An 18,035-nucleotide genomic window follows, 5' to 3' on the forward strand; every position below is an offset into this window, starting at 1 on the left:
CGCTCGCTGGAAAACAAACTGGACTATATCCGCCTTCTTCGTACAACTTCCAGGACTGTGAGTGAGTGCTGTGTCCTTGTGTTTGTGGAAACATGGCTTAACGATAACGTCCCGGACCATGCCATTCAGCTAGCCGGGCTAACATGTTACCGGGCGGACAGAGCGCTCGTCGAGGGGGGGAAGACTCGCGGCGGGGGACTCTGTGTTTACATCACCGATGCCTGGTGCCGCGACGCTGTTGTGGTCTGCCAACACTGCTCATCATTGGTGGAGTTTATGGTAATTAAATGCCGGCCATTCTACCTGCCGAGGGAATTTAGTGCCATATTGCTGGTGGCACTATACATCCCCCCTGGCTCCGAAAACAACAGGAACGAGGCACTGTATGAACTCCATCAGCACATCGGTGACCAGCAGACAGCCCACCCAGATGCCTTCCTAATTCTGGCTGGGGATTTCAACCATGCCAACCCCAAGAGCGTGTTTCCACAACTCCAGGGACACATCAACTTTCCCACACGAGGAAACAATATCCTGGACAATGTCTACACTACATACAAAGGTGCCTACAAAGCCCGTCCCCTCCCCCACCTTGGGGCCTCAGATCACACCACTGTTCTGCTAACGTCAGCATACAGGCCGCTGGTTAAAGTCACCAAACCAGTTATAAAGCGGATCTGCGTGTGGCCTGAGGGGTCTTCAGAGGCACTCCAGGACTGCTTCTCCACCACCGACTGGAACATGTTCAGAAAGGCAGCCACCTACAACAACACCGTAGACCTCCAGGAGTACACGGAGACCGTCACTTCCTACATGAGGAAGTGCATGGAGGATGTCATGGTCACCAGAACCATCTCCATTCGGGCCAACCAGAAGCCATGGCTGACAGGGGAAGTCCATAGGCTCCTGAGGGCTCGGAACGCCGCCTTCAAAGCTGGCGAGGAGATGGGCCTGAAGACAGCCAGGGCCAACCTGTCGCGAGGCATCAGATTGGCCAAGAGGCAGTACTCCAGGAGGATCGCCGACCGCTTTAATGACAGCAGAGACACCCGGAACCTGTGGCGAGGGATGCAGACCATCACGGACTATAAACCCTCTCCGCAGACCTGTGACAGCTCCACCTCTCTGCTGAACCAGCTGAAGGATTTCTTCGCTCGCTTTGAGGCAGACAACAGCACCCCAGCACAGAAGACTCCACCACCTCCCGGCGACCAGGTGTTGACGCTATCCCCAGATAGCGTGAGGGGATCTCTCAGAAGGACGAACCCAAGGAAAGCCCAGGGCCCTGACAACATTCCGGGTCGTGTCCTGAGAGACTGTGCGGAGGAGCTCACAGATGTCTTCACCGACATCTTTAACACCTCGCTGAGACAGGCTGTTGTACCTACGTGCCTCAAAGCTACCACCATCATCCCGGTCCCGAAGAAGTCATCACCCTCCTGCAACAATGACTACCGCCCGGTCGCACTCACTCCAATCCTTATGAAGTGCTTCGAGCGGCTAGTCCTACAACACATCAAGTCTGTCCTTCCCCCCGCCCTGGACCCTTTCCAGTTTGCGTATCGGTCTAACCGCTCGACCGATGACGCCATCTCCGCTACCCTCCACTCAGCTCTCACCCATCTGGAGACTAAAGACTCCTACGTCAGAATGCTGTTCATCGACTTTAGCTCAGCATTCAACACAATCATCCCCCAGCAGCTCATTCACAAACTAGACCACCTGGGGCTCAACACCTCCCTGTGCAACTGGCTGTTGGACTTCCTGACAGGGAGACCACAGGCAGTTCGAGTTGGCAGTAACACCTCCGGCACCATCACACTGAACACAGGGGTCCCCCAAGGATGTGTGCTGAGCCCCCTCCTCTTCACTTTGCTGACCCACGACTGCACACCATCATTCAGCTCCAACCTCTTCATTAAGTTTGCGGATGACACAACTGTGGTGGGTGCCATCAAAAACGGGGATGAGACAAACTACAGGAGTGAGGTGAGCAGGCTGGCCACGTAGTGCAAGGACAACAATCTCCACTTGAATGTTGAGAAGACGAAGGAGATTGTTGTGGACTTCAGGAGAGTGCACACCCAGCATACTCCGCTAACCATCAACGGTGCTGCAGTGGAGAGGGTGAGATGCACCAAGTTCCTGGGTGTGCACATCTCTGAAGACCTGTCGTGGAGTCACAACACTGCATCACTGGCCAAAAAAGCCCAACAGCGCCTGTACTTTCTCCGCAAACTGAGAAGAGCAGGAGCCCCGCCCCCCATCATGCACACCTTCTACAGAGGCACCGTTGAGAGCATCTTGACGAGCTGCATCACCGTGTGGTACGGCACCTGCACCGTGTCCTGCCGCAAGACTCTGCAGCGCATAGTGAGAGCAGCTGAGAGGATCATTGGTGTCTCTCTCCCCCCTCTTCTGGACATTTATAACACCCGCATCACCAGCAAAGCAATCAAGATTGCAGGTGATCCCACCCACCCATCTCACAGCCTCTTCAGCCTGCTGCCGCCAGGGAGGAGATTGCGGAGTCTTCGGGCCAAGACCAGCAGGCTCAAAGACAGTTTCTTTCACCAGGCTGTCAGGAGACTCAACTCCCTCCCTGCTCTACCATCACTCCCCCCCTCTGCCCACCCTCCCCCCTTTGCCCCCTGACCCCAACCCCCACACACACATTCACTCGTACATCCTGATCTCTGGACTGCACATTGCACTACATCGCACTACCACACCGGTTTAAATATCTTATTTCTTTAAATATTTTATTTAAATAATATTTTACATTTTATAATTCTTGACTGTTGTTTATTTTAAGTCTATTACATTTTTGATTATTTATCTTGTGTTGATCGCCGATTGTTTATTGTTTATTTATGTCTGTTAATTGTGATTCATTTTTTAATTGCTTGGTTGCACCGTGGGACCAAGAGAGAGGACTGTAATTTCATCTGTGTTGTATGTCATGCATGTAACACACTTGACAATAAAGTGACTTTGACTTTTTTTTTGTAATCGGTATGAACCCTCACCTCTCCCACAGTCTCCTCTATCAGCACTCCTACGGCCACTGAGCCACAGGGTCATGTCTCTCCATCTCTTGTGCTGCTCTCACGGTCTGAAACGGCCTACCCATTATTGCTGTCTGTACTTCCCTCAATTTCAATACGAACACCCGTCTCTTCTGCGACTGGACACGATTGGGTTTCACTCATCTTGCCTCACGCCCTACTCTCTAGCTGTATGCACAGTCAATACACGTCGTGCACATATTTGATATTGGCTGTATGTACAGACGACGTCAAGTCGAAGTGCCTCCCAGTTTAGTTTCTATCAGGGCTCATGGTGTATCTTGTAAGCTCCAACTATTATTCGCTTTTATCTCTCTGACCTCTTGATCTCCCCGCTTTGAAAATTGCCCTATTGCCCAAAACGTTGCCAGTTACATATTTGTTTTCTATTAAGGGCAGCGATATTGACGAATGTGTTGAGTTCTATATATACGGTATGTATTTTTGTGACTATGCACCACGACCAATGCAGCGTCACAAAACTTGCGTTAAATTCCCTGTTGTCAAGGAGCAGAGTGGGGCGGTCACTCATTTCCGCTGACTGACCGGAGACCGTGGTGGAAATTGATGATTCTCAGGCCAGGGGGCCACCTGCTGTACAGGAATTCCACTTTTGACTTCCCACGAAGTGGTACTCGTTTAGTCAACCCCAAGAGGGATGATGATCTGGATCGAACCCACGAGCGATTGTGAGTAAAGTGCTTCTGACCACAGTGGCAGCCACGGTCGGATGTGAATTGTGGAGCATGTGTGCGTTAATGTCTGCTCGATGCACACAACACCTTCACAGTTGCTCACGTGACAAATGTACAATTACAGTCATTTTTGGAATTAAGATTTCTCAAAGAAGTCCCGCCAGATTGTTATTGATATCCCTGTGCTGTTGTATTCTGTGCTAAGTGCTGTGAATCATGTACCTTCCACAACAAATTCCCCTCGTCAATCCACTGCTGGATGATAAAGGTCTCAAGCACGCCGTTGTCAGCCGTGGTGGAGGTTTGGGCGGTGACGCGGTTTAGGTCCAGCAGCCACCCTGGTTATTGCTGCAGTGCTGTAATAACCCTCAAATTAGCCGCCGTCTATTGACGGTCGACGTTCAACCTCCCCGCGAAGTAATTGGCAAAGATTATGTAATTGTGGGCCACATCAGATAATTAAATTGGGAATATACACGGCAAGCAGCGGCCCCCTACTGCGACAAATCTGGCAGGACTCTCCCGAAAAGTCATGGGACTCACTGAGGCTTTCCCGAGGTATGCAAGCGCAAATAAATAATTGCATGATATGACCACGCTGGTCAGTACAGATTGGCGAAGGGGCGGCCAGGATCGATGCAGACCACTTGCCACTGATGTTTAACCGTGGCTGAGAAGCAAATTCAGGTCACCAAGTTAATAGCATGGCTTGCTAACCACTGCTCCACCGCTCCACTCTACCAGCACATGAACAGTCTCTACATAAAATAGCTACATAGGTAGGTGGCTCTGTTTCGTTGCTGAATGGAAATATTGTGCTGTAATATTTAACCAACTGGCTTTAGGGATTTCCAGATCAACGAGCTGTGTCCACACAGCACGTGCAGAATATTTTACTGCATACACCGTGGAGCCTAAACATGTCAGGTTACTTGATCAACTTGTTGTTCAGTCTTTTTGCATTAGGGGAAACTTGAGTTCATGGAGAAAGGCCAGGCATATGGAAAGAGTACTCAAAAGTCCACACACAAAGGTCAGAAACCTCTTTATAGTGGACAAGATAAAAAATCATATAATTTATATGATGTCAATATGGTCTACTGACCCTGCAACTAAGTCGTGCGATCGTGAACCTGAACAACGAATGATTGATCATATAATAATCATAAAATTATCCTGTTCCACCGCTGAAATAAATTAAGCCAGATGGTTATGGAATAATCTTGCCATTCTTTGGGTTTAAGTCCAAGAACTAAAAAAAATACTTTGTAAGGATTGTTTTTAAATTAGCCAGGCTTATGAGAGAGGATGTGTAGCGACTGGTGGAATACTAGATGATGAATTATTTACTGAAGTGTGATGGCGCATGGAAAACAGGAATAAGGTAAGACGCCTCGGAGTGGTTATTTGATGAAATAACCGATACAAACGTGAATTGTTTAATTTTAAGAATGATAAAATTAAAATCACGTCAACCAATCAGATTTACAGACCAGTGTTTTTCGTATCATTTGTTAAAACAGTGACGCATTTACTGCTTTTAATCTCCTTTGGTCTAATCAGCAGAATGTGATCTCATTGAACAAATGGTACCGGGCTTCCTGATGTTCGACGAGATGAGAGCCATCCAACACCATTGTGGTGGCCTTAAGTCATGTCCAGCAAAGTACTGTAATGATTTTCCAGCATCGTGGAAATTGCCTGAACTCCCTTGCTGCTAACTGTCAGTCTTGTATTGACGTGGTGTGCTGTATGCATATTGAACCTCTTTTGCACTATAAGTAGCCAACCATGCTAATCGAAGGTGCGGCGGAAGGACAACAAACTAAACAAAAACATAAGTTCAAAAGTAATGAGTTTAAATTCAGATTGTTTCAGAGTGCATAGCTCCAGTGGCTTCCTAATATTGGAAGAGCGTTCCAGATGGCCTCAGAAGCACATCTGAAAAAACGCGGTGGTTAGCCAGAAGCTGCTGCGAGGATGACCGGACTTCGCGTGACGTTGGTTATGCTCCTTTACGAGATCCGCAAGGTATTGTGGTTGATTTGTGCTGTCAGTGAGGGGCGCCAGACTCAGTGGTGAATCTCAGGGTGGGGGGCAATGCCCAACAGCACCCCCACCGCTACCTCCTTGGGATCTGCCTCTGGCTTGGCTGTGCAATTCCACCAGCCACATGTAGGAGACTTCCCAACCCACAGTGTTTTGAGGTGGACAGAAGGTGGCAGTAGAGGGAAAGAGGTTGACCACCTATCGCCACGGATGTTTTCAGTACCACTCGTCAACGTGTGTGTGTGTGAGCATACGGCGCCCATTGAGGAGTATCGCATCATTTGGCAAACAACCCAACGCTGGACCTTCTGTAGAAAGGGTCTTGAGACTCAGTGAAAATTCACTGACTAGAGAACTGCACGAAGCTACTGGGCAGCTGTAGGGGCAGTACAGAGAGTAGGATGATACTGCTTTGTGTATATAGCCGAGTTTTAGTTCTCCTCTTGGGAGTTCTCCAGGGACTCCCAATTAGTTTTATATCACATGGAGAACAAATTAATAAAACGTCCTGAAACCCAAATAGGGACTGATTGAAGGGGGCCATGCAGGCTCAGTATGTGGAGTCGTTCTTCCTGCTAACGCGTTGGTGTTTTCCGGGGTTTTCGTATCCTACTCTCACAGGCACGTATTCCTCGCACAAAGATTAAAAAAATTTTGTAACGCATGGCGCTAAGATCATCAGTAACGCCTTAATAAAATAAAATGCGTTTAAGCAGTGCTTAATCTCAGTCGGAACAGTCCCGAATGCTGTTCTGGGAATTAATTTTATTGACTCGACACAATCCAACATCGAACATATATGAACCGATTTTGAATGATGATGATTTTCATATCTAAATACATAGGGTACAATAGAAGATGCCTGTTATAGATAGGCGTACTTTGAACTCTGGTAATAATTCCTTATGCCGATAATCCTTACTCCAAGCCAGCCTAGAGGCGTTCTGAAAAATATCGAGAAACTGAACCATGCGTTTGTATTGCCTAGTGAACGCTGGTCCAACGTTTCCAAACACATGCCACCATTGGCCCAGCATTGTTGGCACGTTTACTGGGTCCCGGGTTTTTGTCACGTGTTTTTGTTTGATGGTGCACCGAGGAGATGGAGCGATGAAATAATCTTGCGAGGTGGACTGTTACATCGTAGGAGCGTGAGACGCGGCAGGCGGCGTGGGGTGGCCTTCATCCAGCAGTGGATTGATCATGGCTGATGAGCTGATGATGACTTTCTATAACCGGAATGAATTCCACCTTTGATGTTGAAGATGATTCAGATGATGACGTTGATGACAGCTGGACTGCGATCAGCTGATGGGGGGGGTGGGTGGAGTGAGTGCGATCACGTGGCCGCTCGGCTCATTATAAGGAGCGCAGCGAATGAAAGGGATAACGCAGAGGATGCCGCACACACACACAGCCGTAGACACGTGTGTCCGCGTGTGTAGAGGTGTGTGTGGTATCGAGGTGTGTGTGTGTGTGTATATAAAATGAGAGGCGATGCAGGGCAGCGCAGACAGGGCGCGGATTAAGCATCGACCAGCACCGGGCGTCTGGTGAGTGATGCACCCCATCATAACCACCACCATCATCATCACCACCACCACCATCATCACCATCACCTCTGTTACAATGAGCGCAATGCCGCCGCCGCCACCACCAGCAGCAAACCGACTACTTCGTGTGTGCTTCACACGGATTGCGGTGGTTTGTGCGCGATGGTTGTACATGCTGTGTGTGTGTGTGCACGTGTGTAGTACAATCGTCTGAACACAGTGATCATCGCTTGCACATGTGTCATACAGTGTGTGCAATGCCCAGGGTGTGTGCAATGCACTGTGTGTATGCAATGCGTTGTGTAATAAGGTGTGGATACTGTGTATTACACAATACCCCAGCGTGTGTACATGACGGACTGCAGTGATGTCTTTGTGTACACTATAAACGGTGTAGGTGTAACAGTGTAATAATAGTGTCCATTCACAAATAATGTATTGTGAGTGTGAATAGACCATGTGTGTGTGTACACTGTTAACACGCAGTGTGTGTATAATTGTACACTGTGTGTACCAAACTGTGTGTACCAAACTGTGTGTAAGCGGTGTGTATACACAATGCCTGTGTGTGGCGGTACACTTCAATACACATCGTGTGTATTTGTGAAATAGAGGGTGTGTGTGTATGGGGAGCGGTGGCGCAGTGGTTAGCGCGCTGCGCTACGAACACGGCGACCCGAGTTCGATTCCCGCTCACGGCCACAAGTGACGATTATCTGAACCGGTCCTGGGCCTCCACTAGGTGGACTCGGCCTCAAATGAGCACCTAGTGTGATATTTAAACATCGCCACTAGGGAGACAAAGGCGGCCGGGCGTGGTTCCGGCACACCCACCGACCCCTCGTGTGCCGTGCCGGCCTTCATAGGTGTTACTCGCCAACAGGACTTGCCCCAACAGTCTGTTCAGGCTACACGGGGGATCTTTGTGTTTGTTGTGTGCACGGTCGCCTTTTGTGTCGGGCTCTAATTGTTGTGATGCACGTGGCGTGGGTCGCGATGTCTGTGTGCATCCGTCTCTAACGGAGAGTCCTAAACCATCACACGCGCTCACTGCGCACGATGTACACGTGTGTGCATAACATAGCATGTCATTGAACGCGTAACACACGTGTGTTATACAATGGGTCTGGCTAGACGGGGCATCACACACACACTTGTGTCATACGTGGTGTGTGCGTGGCGTGTAACAAACACTCTCTGACGACACGTGTTGTGCACACACACCACCACCAGACACCACCACTACCACACACCACTACCACACACCACCAGATACCACCACCACCACACACCCCACACACACTTGTGTCATACGTGGCGTGTAACAAACGCTCTTGACGGCACGTGTTGTGCCCGCAGTCTGGGTGTATCCGGGCACGTGTTGTGCAATCGCCTGCTGCACGGGCACTGCACGCACAGCTCCGTGAGCCCCACTACCCCGCTGCACACACCACCATCACCACACACCACCAACACACACCACCAACACACACCACCATCACTACACACCACCACACTACACACCACCATTATCACGCAGCACCAACACACACCACCATCACACACCATACACCACCATCACACACCATACACCACCATCACCACACTACACCGCCACCACCATCACCACACTACACCACCACCAACACACACCACCACACACCACACACCATCACCACCACCATCACCACACACACCATCACACACCACTACACCACCACCACCACACACCACCACCACACACCACTACCCACCACCACCACACACCACCACAACACCCCACACACCTTACTTCGTGTGTGCTTCACACGGATTGCGGTGGTTTGTGTGCCACCAACACCACACACACCACACCACCCACCACACGCCACTACACACCACCACACACCAACACTGTGTCGATATGTACGGTGTGCGGTGGGTAACGTTTGCGTGTGTATTTTCGAAGCACACGGTGTGGGGTTAACAGTGTGGCGATGGGCACCGTGTAACCATAAACACACGCTACACAACACACTACGCAACACGCGCGTGTTACACAACAGTGCGTGTCATTTGGTGGCTGTGCGATAGAGACCGTGTCTAAGTGGTGTGTGTGGTGGTGTGTGTGTGGTGTGTGTGTGTGACAGCGCTCAGTGTGTGTGTGTGGTGTGTGTGTGGTGTGTGTGTGGTGTGTGTGTGGTGTGTGTGTGGTGTGTGTATGGTGTGTGTATGGTGTCTGTGTCTGTGTGTGTGGTGTGGTGTGTGCACGCTCTTCGCCGTTGCGGTTGTGCAACGTTTCGCGCTACGCCTCGAACGCGGCCCCCCGAGTTCGATTCCCGCTCACGGCCACCAACACCCAGTGACTGATCTGAACCGGTCTTGGGCCTCCCCCTAGGTCGACTCGGCCTCAAATGAGTGCCTGGGCAGACGAAGGCGGTCGGGTGTGGTGCTGCCCCCCCACCCTCCCCTTGCACCGTGCCGGCCTTAATAGGGACTCGCTAACAGCACTTTCCCCAACAACCTGTGCAGGCTATACGGGCAGGACCTTTGTCTTTGTGCTGCTCAACGCGTGGTACACGCGTTGAGCAGCACACGTGCGATGTAACCCGTGCGGTGTTTGCCGCCGTGTGACGGGCCCCTCGTGATGTGACGAGGGGGTCCGTGTGTTCTGCATCACACGCGGACCGGACACACCGAATGCCGGGTGAACAATGCCGGTCAGTCGGCCTACTTGTGGGCAATGGTATCTGCAGTGCACGAGAGCGCCGTGTTGTGTGCATGCCTGCAGCATGCGGGGTGATTGCACGATGTTGCTGTATATGATGAACATGTGCGTTCACCATGGGGTGGGGTCGAGGTGTGTTACTGTCATGTCCGGTAGTTTAACCATACTTCGCCACGTTGGTGATCGACCGGTTTTGATTGTTACTCGCCTCCGATGTTGGCCGTGCAACAGAACTCACGGCGAAGTTGTGCTAACTGCTGCACCACCGCTCCGTCCCGTGTCTCTAAGCAGTGTAGCAATATGCAATGCCTAATATATAAACTAACATATGCAGTACGCGCACATCTATCTTAACCATTCATAACATTTACTTTGCAAGATTGCATATTCCTCACCCTGTGCACACATTACAAGTGTATCTGTAATCCTTCTCATGAATTCATTACATTTAAATGTATTCACCTTGAATGCGTCACGTCTCGTTATATGCCGGATTTCAAACTGGCTAGCGCTTCGGTGGGTGCCCGAGCCAAGGCTTGCCAGGTGTTGTAGGTCTGGGGCTGAGAGAAGTAGTTGCCAGGTGATGGCAGTGCTGAGTGTCACCCTCCCCTTGAATACAGCGCGGTCCTGGGTCCGGATTCTCCTGTTTCCTTCCACAACAAACCACATCGGTCATTCTTTAAATGCGACTGGACAAACATTCGCGGGGCAGGACCCTCCTGCAAACGAGACCTCAAGCTTGGGTTTCCTCGGTGTCTAATAGAACTATACACACAATGCCAAAAATATATAATTGCCAATAAAATAGAATTAGCAATGTGGTACAAGTGTACACACGTGGCACATATAGTGCACGGTAGGATGACACCAACCCACTGCTGGACAAGGTTACAGTTCAATAATGATTTTAAAAATTCCACTCCAATTCCCACTCTCACCTATGGCCATGAGCTTTTGGTAATGACCAAAATGATGAGATCGCAGGTACAAGGGGTCGAAATCAGGTTTCTCCGCAGGGTTGCCGGGCTCACTCGCCGTGATCGGGTGAGGAGCTCGGTAATCTGGGAGAGCCTTAGAGTCGAGCCGCTGCTCCTCCGGATCGAGAGGAGCCAGTTGAGGTGGTTCGGTCACCTGGCAAGGATGCCCCCCGGTAAACTCCCCCTGGAACTCTCCCCACTGGGCGAAGATCCCAGGGCCGGCCCAGGACACGCTGGCGGGATTCTGCCCCTCGGCTGGCATGGGAACACCTGGGAATTCTCCAGGAAGAGCTAGAGTTTGTCGCCAGGGAAAGAGAGGTCTGCACCGCCCTACTCAACATGCTGCCGCCACGACCCTCATTAGAACAAGCGGACTTAGAAACGGACGAACACCCCAATCAAATCCTTTTGTCAATCAACTGCTCCTTGAAAGCCTTCTTCACACCGTGTCAGTCATGCGGAGGGGAGGGGGTGTTTGATCATACTTCACCATGCCGGACACTACGAGTCTGTATAATGAACACATGCGTAAATGTTCCACTCGTGTAGATGTATCCCTCCCTTTGTATTGCTACACGGGTGGGGGGGGGCTGCTGCCGTACTGTGCAATGTGACCCATGTAAACACTGCGTGGATATTCTTAACATATATTATGACGATGGTTGAACTGCTGCCTGTCTTCGCCACGTGCACGCTCACCCAATCATTTGTGCGCCCGGGGCCCCAGTGGCGCAGGCGACTGGTGCTCGTCCGTGCGCTGTTGAGCTCACCCATTCACGCCTACAGACGGCATCAATTATATATCGATTGGGTTTGAACTGGTAACCAGTAAACTTGCTCACCGTTTGTTTCCCGGATCGATTGACGGTGACTGAAAATCAGGAACCAGTTAGTGATTTCAGGGTGGCCAGCACCACACCCTGTCGCCTTTGTCTCCCCAGGTGGAAATGTTTACACACTGCACTAGGTACTAATTTGAGGTTGAGTCAACCTAGAGGATGCCCAGGACCGATTCAGATAATTATCACTGGTTTTGGCCGTGAGCCGGAATCGAACTCGGGACGTCAGGTTCGTAGCACAGCGCGCTAACTGCTACACTACTCGCGACTGTACAAACAGCACGGTCACCTAAGTGGCCATGATATATGTGGTTCATTCGCCCTCGTTTCTCAGAACGTCAAGGTACAGCTCTGCAATTACTCGCCTACTCATGGCACTTTCTGATGGGTCACAATTTTGAGGGAGCTCTCTCTCAAGGGTATGTGATCTACTCTTCCACGCTTTTAAGGCCACAGTGTTACGGACGAGTGTGAGGGGTTTTGTTTGTTAAATTAAGGTCATTACACAAAGTTTTTGCCACAAATGAATGACAAAACTTTGCTGATCTTGTCAAGGAGCATAAACCATCACGCAAACTCCGGTCATCCTCACAGCGGCTTTTGGCAAAACATCTCAAAAAGACGGTCACTGGATCGCGCAATTTCAGATGCGCTTCTACGGCCGTCTGGAATGCTCTTCCTTCCAATCTTAGAAAGCCACTGGAGCTTATGCACTTTTAAATCTAAATTTAAAACTCATTTCTTAAGAACTGCTTTCTGTGTTTAGTTTGTCCTTCCCCCGCATCTCTGATTAGCACGGTTGGCGACGAAGGGTGCGAAAGAAGTTCAACATACATACAACACTCCCAACACAGCAGCACCATCACCAATTACCGTAATTTCATGAGCACTTCTCACCACAGCACCAAACACTCACACGACACTTCTCACAGCAACAAACACGGTGACCGGCACTTCTCACAACACCAAACTCGGTCACCGGCACTGCTTATAACAAACACGATCGTCTTACCGTTTAAATCTCATTCCGTGTTATGCTCATCCAAATCTTGGTGGTGCAAATAAACATTATTTTAACTTCCATACCATTGATCATCATCAATTTTCAAGGCTCGCGGTTATGCTCTGCACAGCAATTGCAACAGTCTGTTCGGGCGATTTGATATTCTGATGTGCAAAGTTTACGGAGAGCACACACTTCTGTTGCTAGCACTAACACAGCGCGTACAATGCCACAAGTGGACACGCTCGGGCATAGCGTTCACACAGGCTTAGTGCCGGATATGCACAGAACAATTGGCCCAGGACTTAATTTCTCGCTTGATATTTTCCAGAATGCTGCTAGGCTGGTTTGGAGTTATGGATTATTAGCATAAGGCACTACAACTAAAACCGCTTTTTGTTGGGCTATTATCCTTCCCCACACCTACGATTAGCACGGTTGGCTACGCACGGTGCGAAAGAAGTTATACATGCATTTCTTAACCCAGAGCTTAAAATGCTGCAGATACCGGTTTCCCACGCTCTATGCGGCTTCTGTTTTTGCGATTTCATGCTGTACATGTGGCTGACATATTTTTACCCCAATTTGGCTAAATGCGCTTTGAATTTACTCATACGCAACGAATCTATGTGGATCAACGTGGGACACCTCCGATTAGCACGGTTGGCTACGTACGGTGCGAAGGAAGTTATACACATTATGTGTGTGCTGCTTGCGCTACTTGGCAGGCAGTGGTTTCGTGCGGTTTCACTTTGTGCACCCTTTTTTGGAACGCGTCTACCTGTACTGGTTCAGACCACAACCTCGTTATTGGCGGAAGTAAGAGGTGAGGCCAGGGAGTAAGTGAGCTAAGCCGCTACAGGACCTGTGACTACTGTTAACATAACGAAGATAATGATCCCCGACGTGTGACAGTAGGTGAGCATCTATTCACAAGATGTTATATCCCTCGCCTGGTATACAGGAGGTCATGGGTTCAGCCCCGACCGTGTATATTTGGAGTTTGCATGTTCTCCCTGTGGTCACGTGGATTTTATTTGGGTCCTCCTGTTTTTCCTTCCACATTTAGAAACATGCGTTTAGATTATTTGGCTGCTATGATTTTCCACATGATAAGTCACTTGGTTGAGCTATCATTTGTGGCCAGGTTGCTTCTGAAAAATATCTAATGTCAGTGGTCCTTACTTGGTAATATAAAAATAGTAATAGTTTAATAGCATCGCAGGCAGGTTTGCGTTCTTGTAAACCTGATAGAAGAAAGGGGACTTGGTGCCAGAAACAGAGGCACTCTGGGAAGGCTTGAAGACAGTTGTTGAAGCAGCAGCAGAAGTCCTCGGTCCCAACGAAAGGAAGAAGTGTAAGTGGACTAGTGCTCAAACTGAAGAAGCCAAAGATGAGCAACGCAAAAGTCCAGGAGGGGATATGTATGTATGTTGAACTTATTTCGCACAGTATGTAGCCAACCGTGCTAATCGGAGGTGCGGGGAAAGGACAACGCCAAACTAAACGCCAAAAGCAGTTTTAAATAAATGAGTTTTCAATCAAAATTATTTAAAAGTGCACTGCTCCAGTGGCTTCTGAATATCGGAAGGAAGCGCGTTGCAGATGGCCGCAATAGCACATCTGAAAGTGCACGATGCAGTGACTGTCTTTGTTCGATCACTCGCCAAAAGTAAGATGAGTGTTGTGGACAAGATTAAGCAAAAAAAAGTTGTCTTTTGGGTGGGACACGTGTGCAGGTTGGGGGAGGACCAGTTACCAGAGGTCGCAAACGGGTTTTGATTCCTTACCCGTACCCGGCCGCACCAGGGTCGCAAACTGGTACCCGTACCCGGCCGGGTACGGGTACCCGGCCGGGTACGGGTAGCCGGGTATCGGGTAGGGTACGGGTATCGGGTACCCGGTTGCGACCTCTGCCAGTTACGGAGGCAGGCATTACAATAGTTTCCACAAGTCTGGCAACTAAGGGGAAGACCGATGGATGACCAGATGGTGGGAGACTGTGAGGGCAGATCTTGGAGGGGTGTGTCCACTGTCCAGCAGCTGCAGGATGGCGAGGCGTGCTGGCACATGGGCGTCTTTGGCCACGGTGGCATCGTGATCGCTCGTTTCGGATGCTAACCGTGGCTGAGAATCAAGCTCTCGGGCTGCCGCGTTTCGTGACGAACTGCGTGAATCACCGTGTGAACCACTGCGCCACCGCCCCACCTGGCAATAGCATACAATACGGAATGAGTTTCACATGAAAAACAAGTTAATCAAATTATTTACGCGTACTAATTGTATAATGACTTGATATTTACGTGAGTGACGTCACGCACTGCCATGTGACACCATTTTTCATGGGAAAACGGCCGAAGTGACCTCATAGTAGTGACAACATTTTCAGTTTTCGGTTTCATCTGATACAAAATTGTAATCAAATGATTTATTATTTTATGCCTGTGTTTCATACTTTTCAGATTAATCTGAAAATCAGAAGCACATTCCTTGTGCACAAAACACTGTATATAGGCATCATGGCATGCAGAGATCAACAGATTATACAGCTGCGAATATAGCCGCTTGACAACATGCAGAGAACGGAATTTGTTTATACAGAAGTGCTTGATAACACGCAGTGAACCGTAACACACGTGTGCATATAGACTTTGGATTTAATCACAGACTTACGATAACACTCCGACAGTAATAATAGCACGCTCCAAGGTGGCTAGATGTTAACTACCTTGCCTGGTATACAGGAGGTCGTGAGTTTGATCCCAACCCTGACACTTGTATATGTAATGTAGTAACTCGGCGGGAGATGACTTCACGGGTAGCACACTCTTGTATTCACCAACTTCGTTACACAGGTGACTAACACCCACTATAGTTACTCGGGTGACTAACACCCACTTGGTTACTCGGGTGACAAACACCCACTTGGTTACTCGGGTGACTAACACCCACTTGGTTACTCGGGTGACTAACACCCACTTGGTTACTCGGGTGACTAACACCCACTTAGTTACTCGGGTGACTAACACCCACTTAGTTACACGGGTGGCTAACACCAGCCTACCCCACACGGTTCTCCTGGCTACACCAACACGGGCTCTTACGCCCCGTAGCCTCTCGGAACACACCCAGCCGGAGTGTCCCTCTCGACTCTGGGTCCCACAGTCCCGTCCCACATGGGCGTCGGACCACGGGTCCCACAGTCTCGCCTCCGAGCCACACAGGGCCCCGGTCCTGACAAGGACAGCGGGACTAGGGGTCTCAGGGCACTACCTCTTCAACTCCGTCTTCGATCTTCAACTGGTTAACAACAACAACCACGAGTGCTCTCGCGCGTCCCCCTTTATGCACCTCCTGCGGACGTCGCTGAGAGCACCCCTCCCATTTGACCAATCACTGGGCGCTGGCTACGATCCTCTTTTCCCACCTCGTGTCAGCGCGCCTCACCACCCACGCCGCGCCGCCCCGTAATCCCTCACTCCCGGCGCGCGCGTCCACACCACGCCCACATCGCGTGCCCAACCCCGCACCCCGTGCCGCCCCGTGATCCATCACTGTCGGCGCACGTCAACACCACCACTACATCACCCCCTACCACATAGCTCGCAGCCGACCCGGCTGCTATAAAAATATACAACACCCCCTTCCCCCCATGTGTGCCCCGTAACACAACAACAAACATAACAACGCAACACAACACGAACACCGCCATCCGCAAAAATCAGCAAATGCCACTACAACAACAAGAACAATATGTACAATCCGGCGAGTGACAACAATAAATGTGTATGCAAAAAAATCTTTTTTTTTCTCTTCTTCTGACTCGTGCAGCGTCCCATTCTTTCCGAGCGTCCCTTGAACGGGACATTACCCCGGCAGAGGGGGAACACGGCGGCGAGCCCGGGTTTGAAATTTTTTTTTTTTTTTCACGAAAAGTGTTGTGTCCTAGCCCGAGTCCGCCTTGCCGGTCCATCGTACGGCACCAGACGCGGTTGACCGTCCGGTGGTGCCGGCAGTTCAGGAAGGCACGGGCCAGGCATCGGGGATCCGCGCGTGCCGCGGGGTTCCGGTACCCGACGGTCAACAGCCGTCAGGTCCGAGACACCTGGGGGTGGGTCAGGTGGAGACACGTGAGGATCCGCCTGCGACACATCCCTCCCCGAGTCGACGGTCACATCACACGCTCGGTCGTTACGGCACAAAACGGGGTCACGCGGTGCCGCGTAGGGTTTCAGTCGGGAGGGGTGCACGTACCAACGGCGTTTTTCCCATTTAATCTGTATACTCTGGGGTCGTGCAACCCGCACAATTTCCACCGGCCCCTCCACGGTCTCAACAATTTGGGGGACGTAGCCAACGGTGCATGTGGACAATGCAGCCAGGCCTTATCGCCTGGTTTCCAATCGTGCGTATGCACCCTCCGTCCATGCAATCTCTCGTTCGCGATCTGCCGAGACTGCAAATTCAATCTCGCAGCCTCTCGCGCTTCAGCCAATTTGGCGATATTAAACTTGATGTGGTCTGCCAATTTAGATTTTGCACGTGGCTGGGAAATCCCCAGTTGGACGTCCATGGCCGGATCGGCCTCCCGCCCATACATAAGAAAAAATGGGGAAAACCCCGTCGCCGCATGAGGGGCCATTCGATAGGCCGCGAGTACCCCCGGTACCTGTAAGTCCCAATCAACCTGATCGTCGCAGACCTGTTGGCACAGCATAGACGTAATCGTCCTGTTCAGACGTTCAACCATTCCGTCAGTCTGCGGGTGGTACGGGGAGGTACGCACTTTCTTTGTACCCAACAGGTCGCACACCTCGCGCAACAAAACGCTCGAAAAATTCTTCCCTTGGTCCGTCAGCAAGCGTTCAGGGGCGCCCTTGTCCAAAACATAACCTTGGACAAAGGCGTCCGCCACTGCCGCAGCCGACTGGTTGGCGAGTGGCCATGCCATGGGCCAGCGGGTGAAGTACTCTACGCCAACCAGCAGGAACTTATTTCCCCTAGGTGTAGCGGGAAAGGGCCCCAAGATGTCTAACGCAACCAATTCGTTTGTGCGCGAAACCTGAATGGATTGCAGCGGTGGATTAGCCGCTATTGGTGGCGGTTTCCTTTGGGCGCACCCTACACATCCCTTAAGAATGTTC

General features: G+C 50.5%; 1 protein-coding gene across 2 annotated transcripts in view; it reads left to right on the plus strand.

Annotated features, from left to right (window-relative positions):
- Positions 1-7,151: 7,151 nt before the first annotated feature.
- CBARP (CACN subunit beta associated regulatory protein) overlaps positions 7,152-18,035 on the plus strand; it is a 73,155-nt gene continuing 62,271 nt past the window's right edge. For both annotated transcript variants that reach the window (XM_078615265.1, XM_078615266.1), the window contains exon 1: positions 7,152-7,365. The gene's annotated coding sequence lies outside the window, so the exon portion shown is untranslated. The remainder of the gene's footprint in view (positions 7,366-18,035) is intronic.

Source organism: Lampetra planeri, chromosome 46, assembly GCF_965212315.1.
Source record: "Lampetra planeri chromosome 46, kcLamPlan1.2.h2, whole genome shotgun sequence".
In the NCBI taxonomy this organism is placed as follows: domain Eukaryota; kingdom Metazoa; phylum Chordata; class Hyperoartia; order Petromyzontiformes; family Petromyzontidae; genus Lampetra; species Lampetra planeri.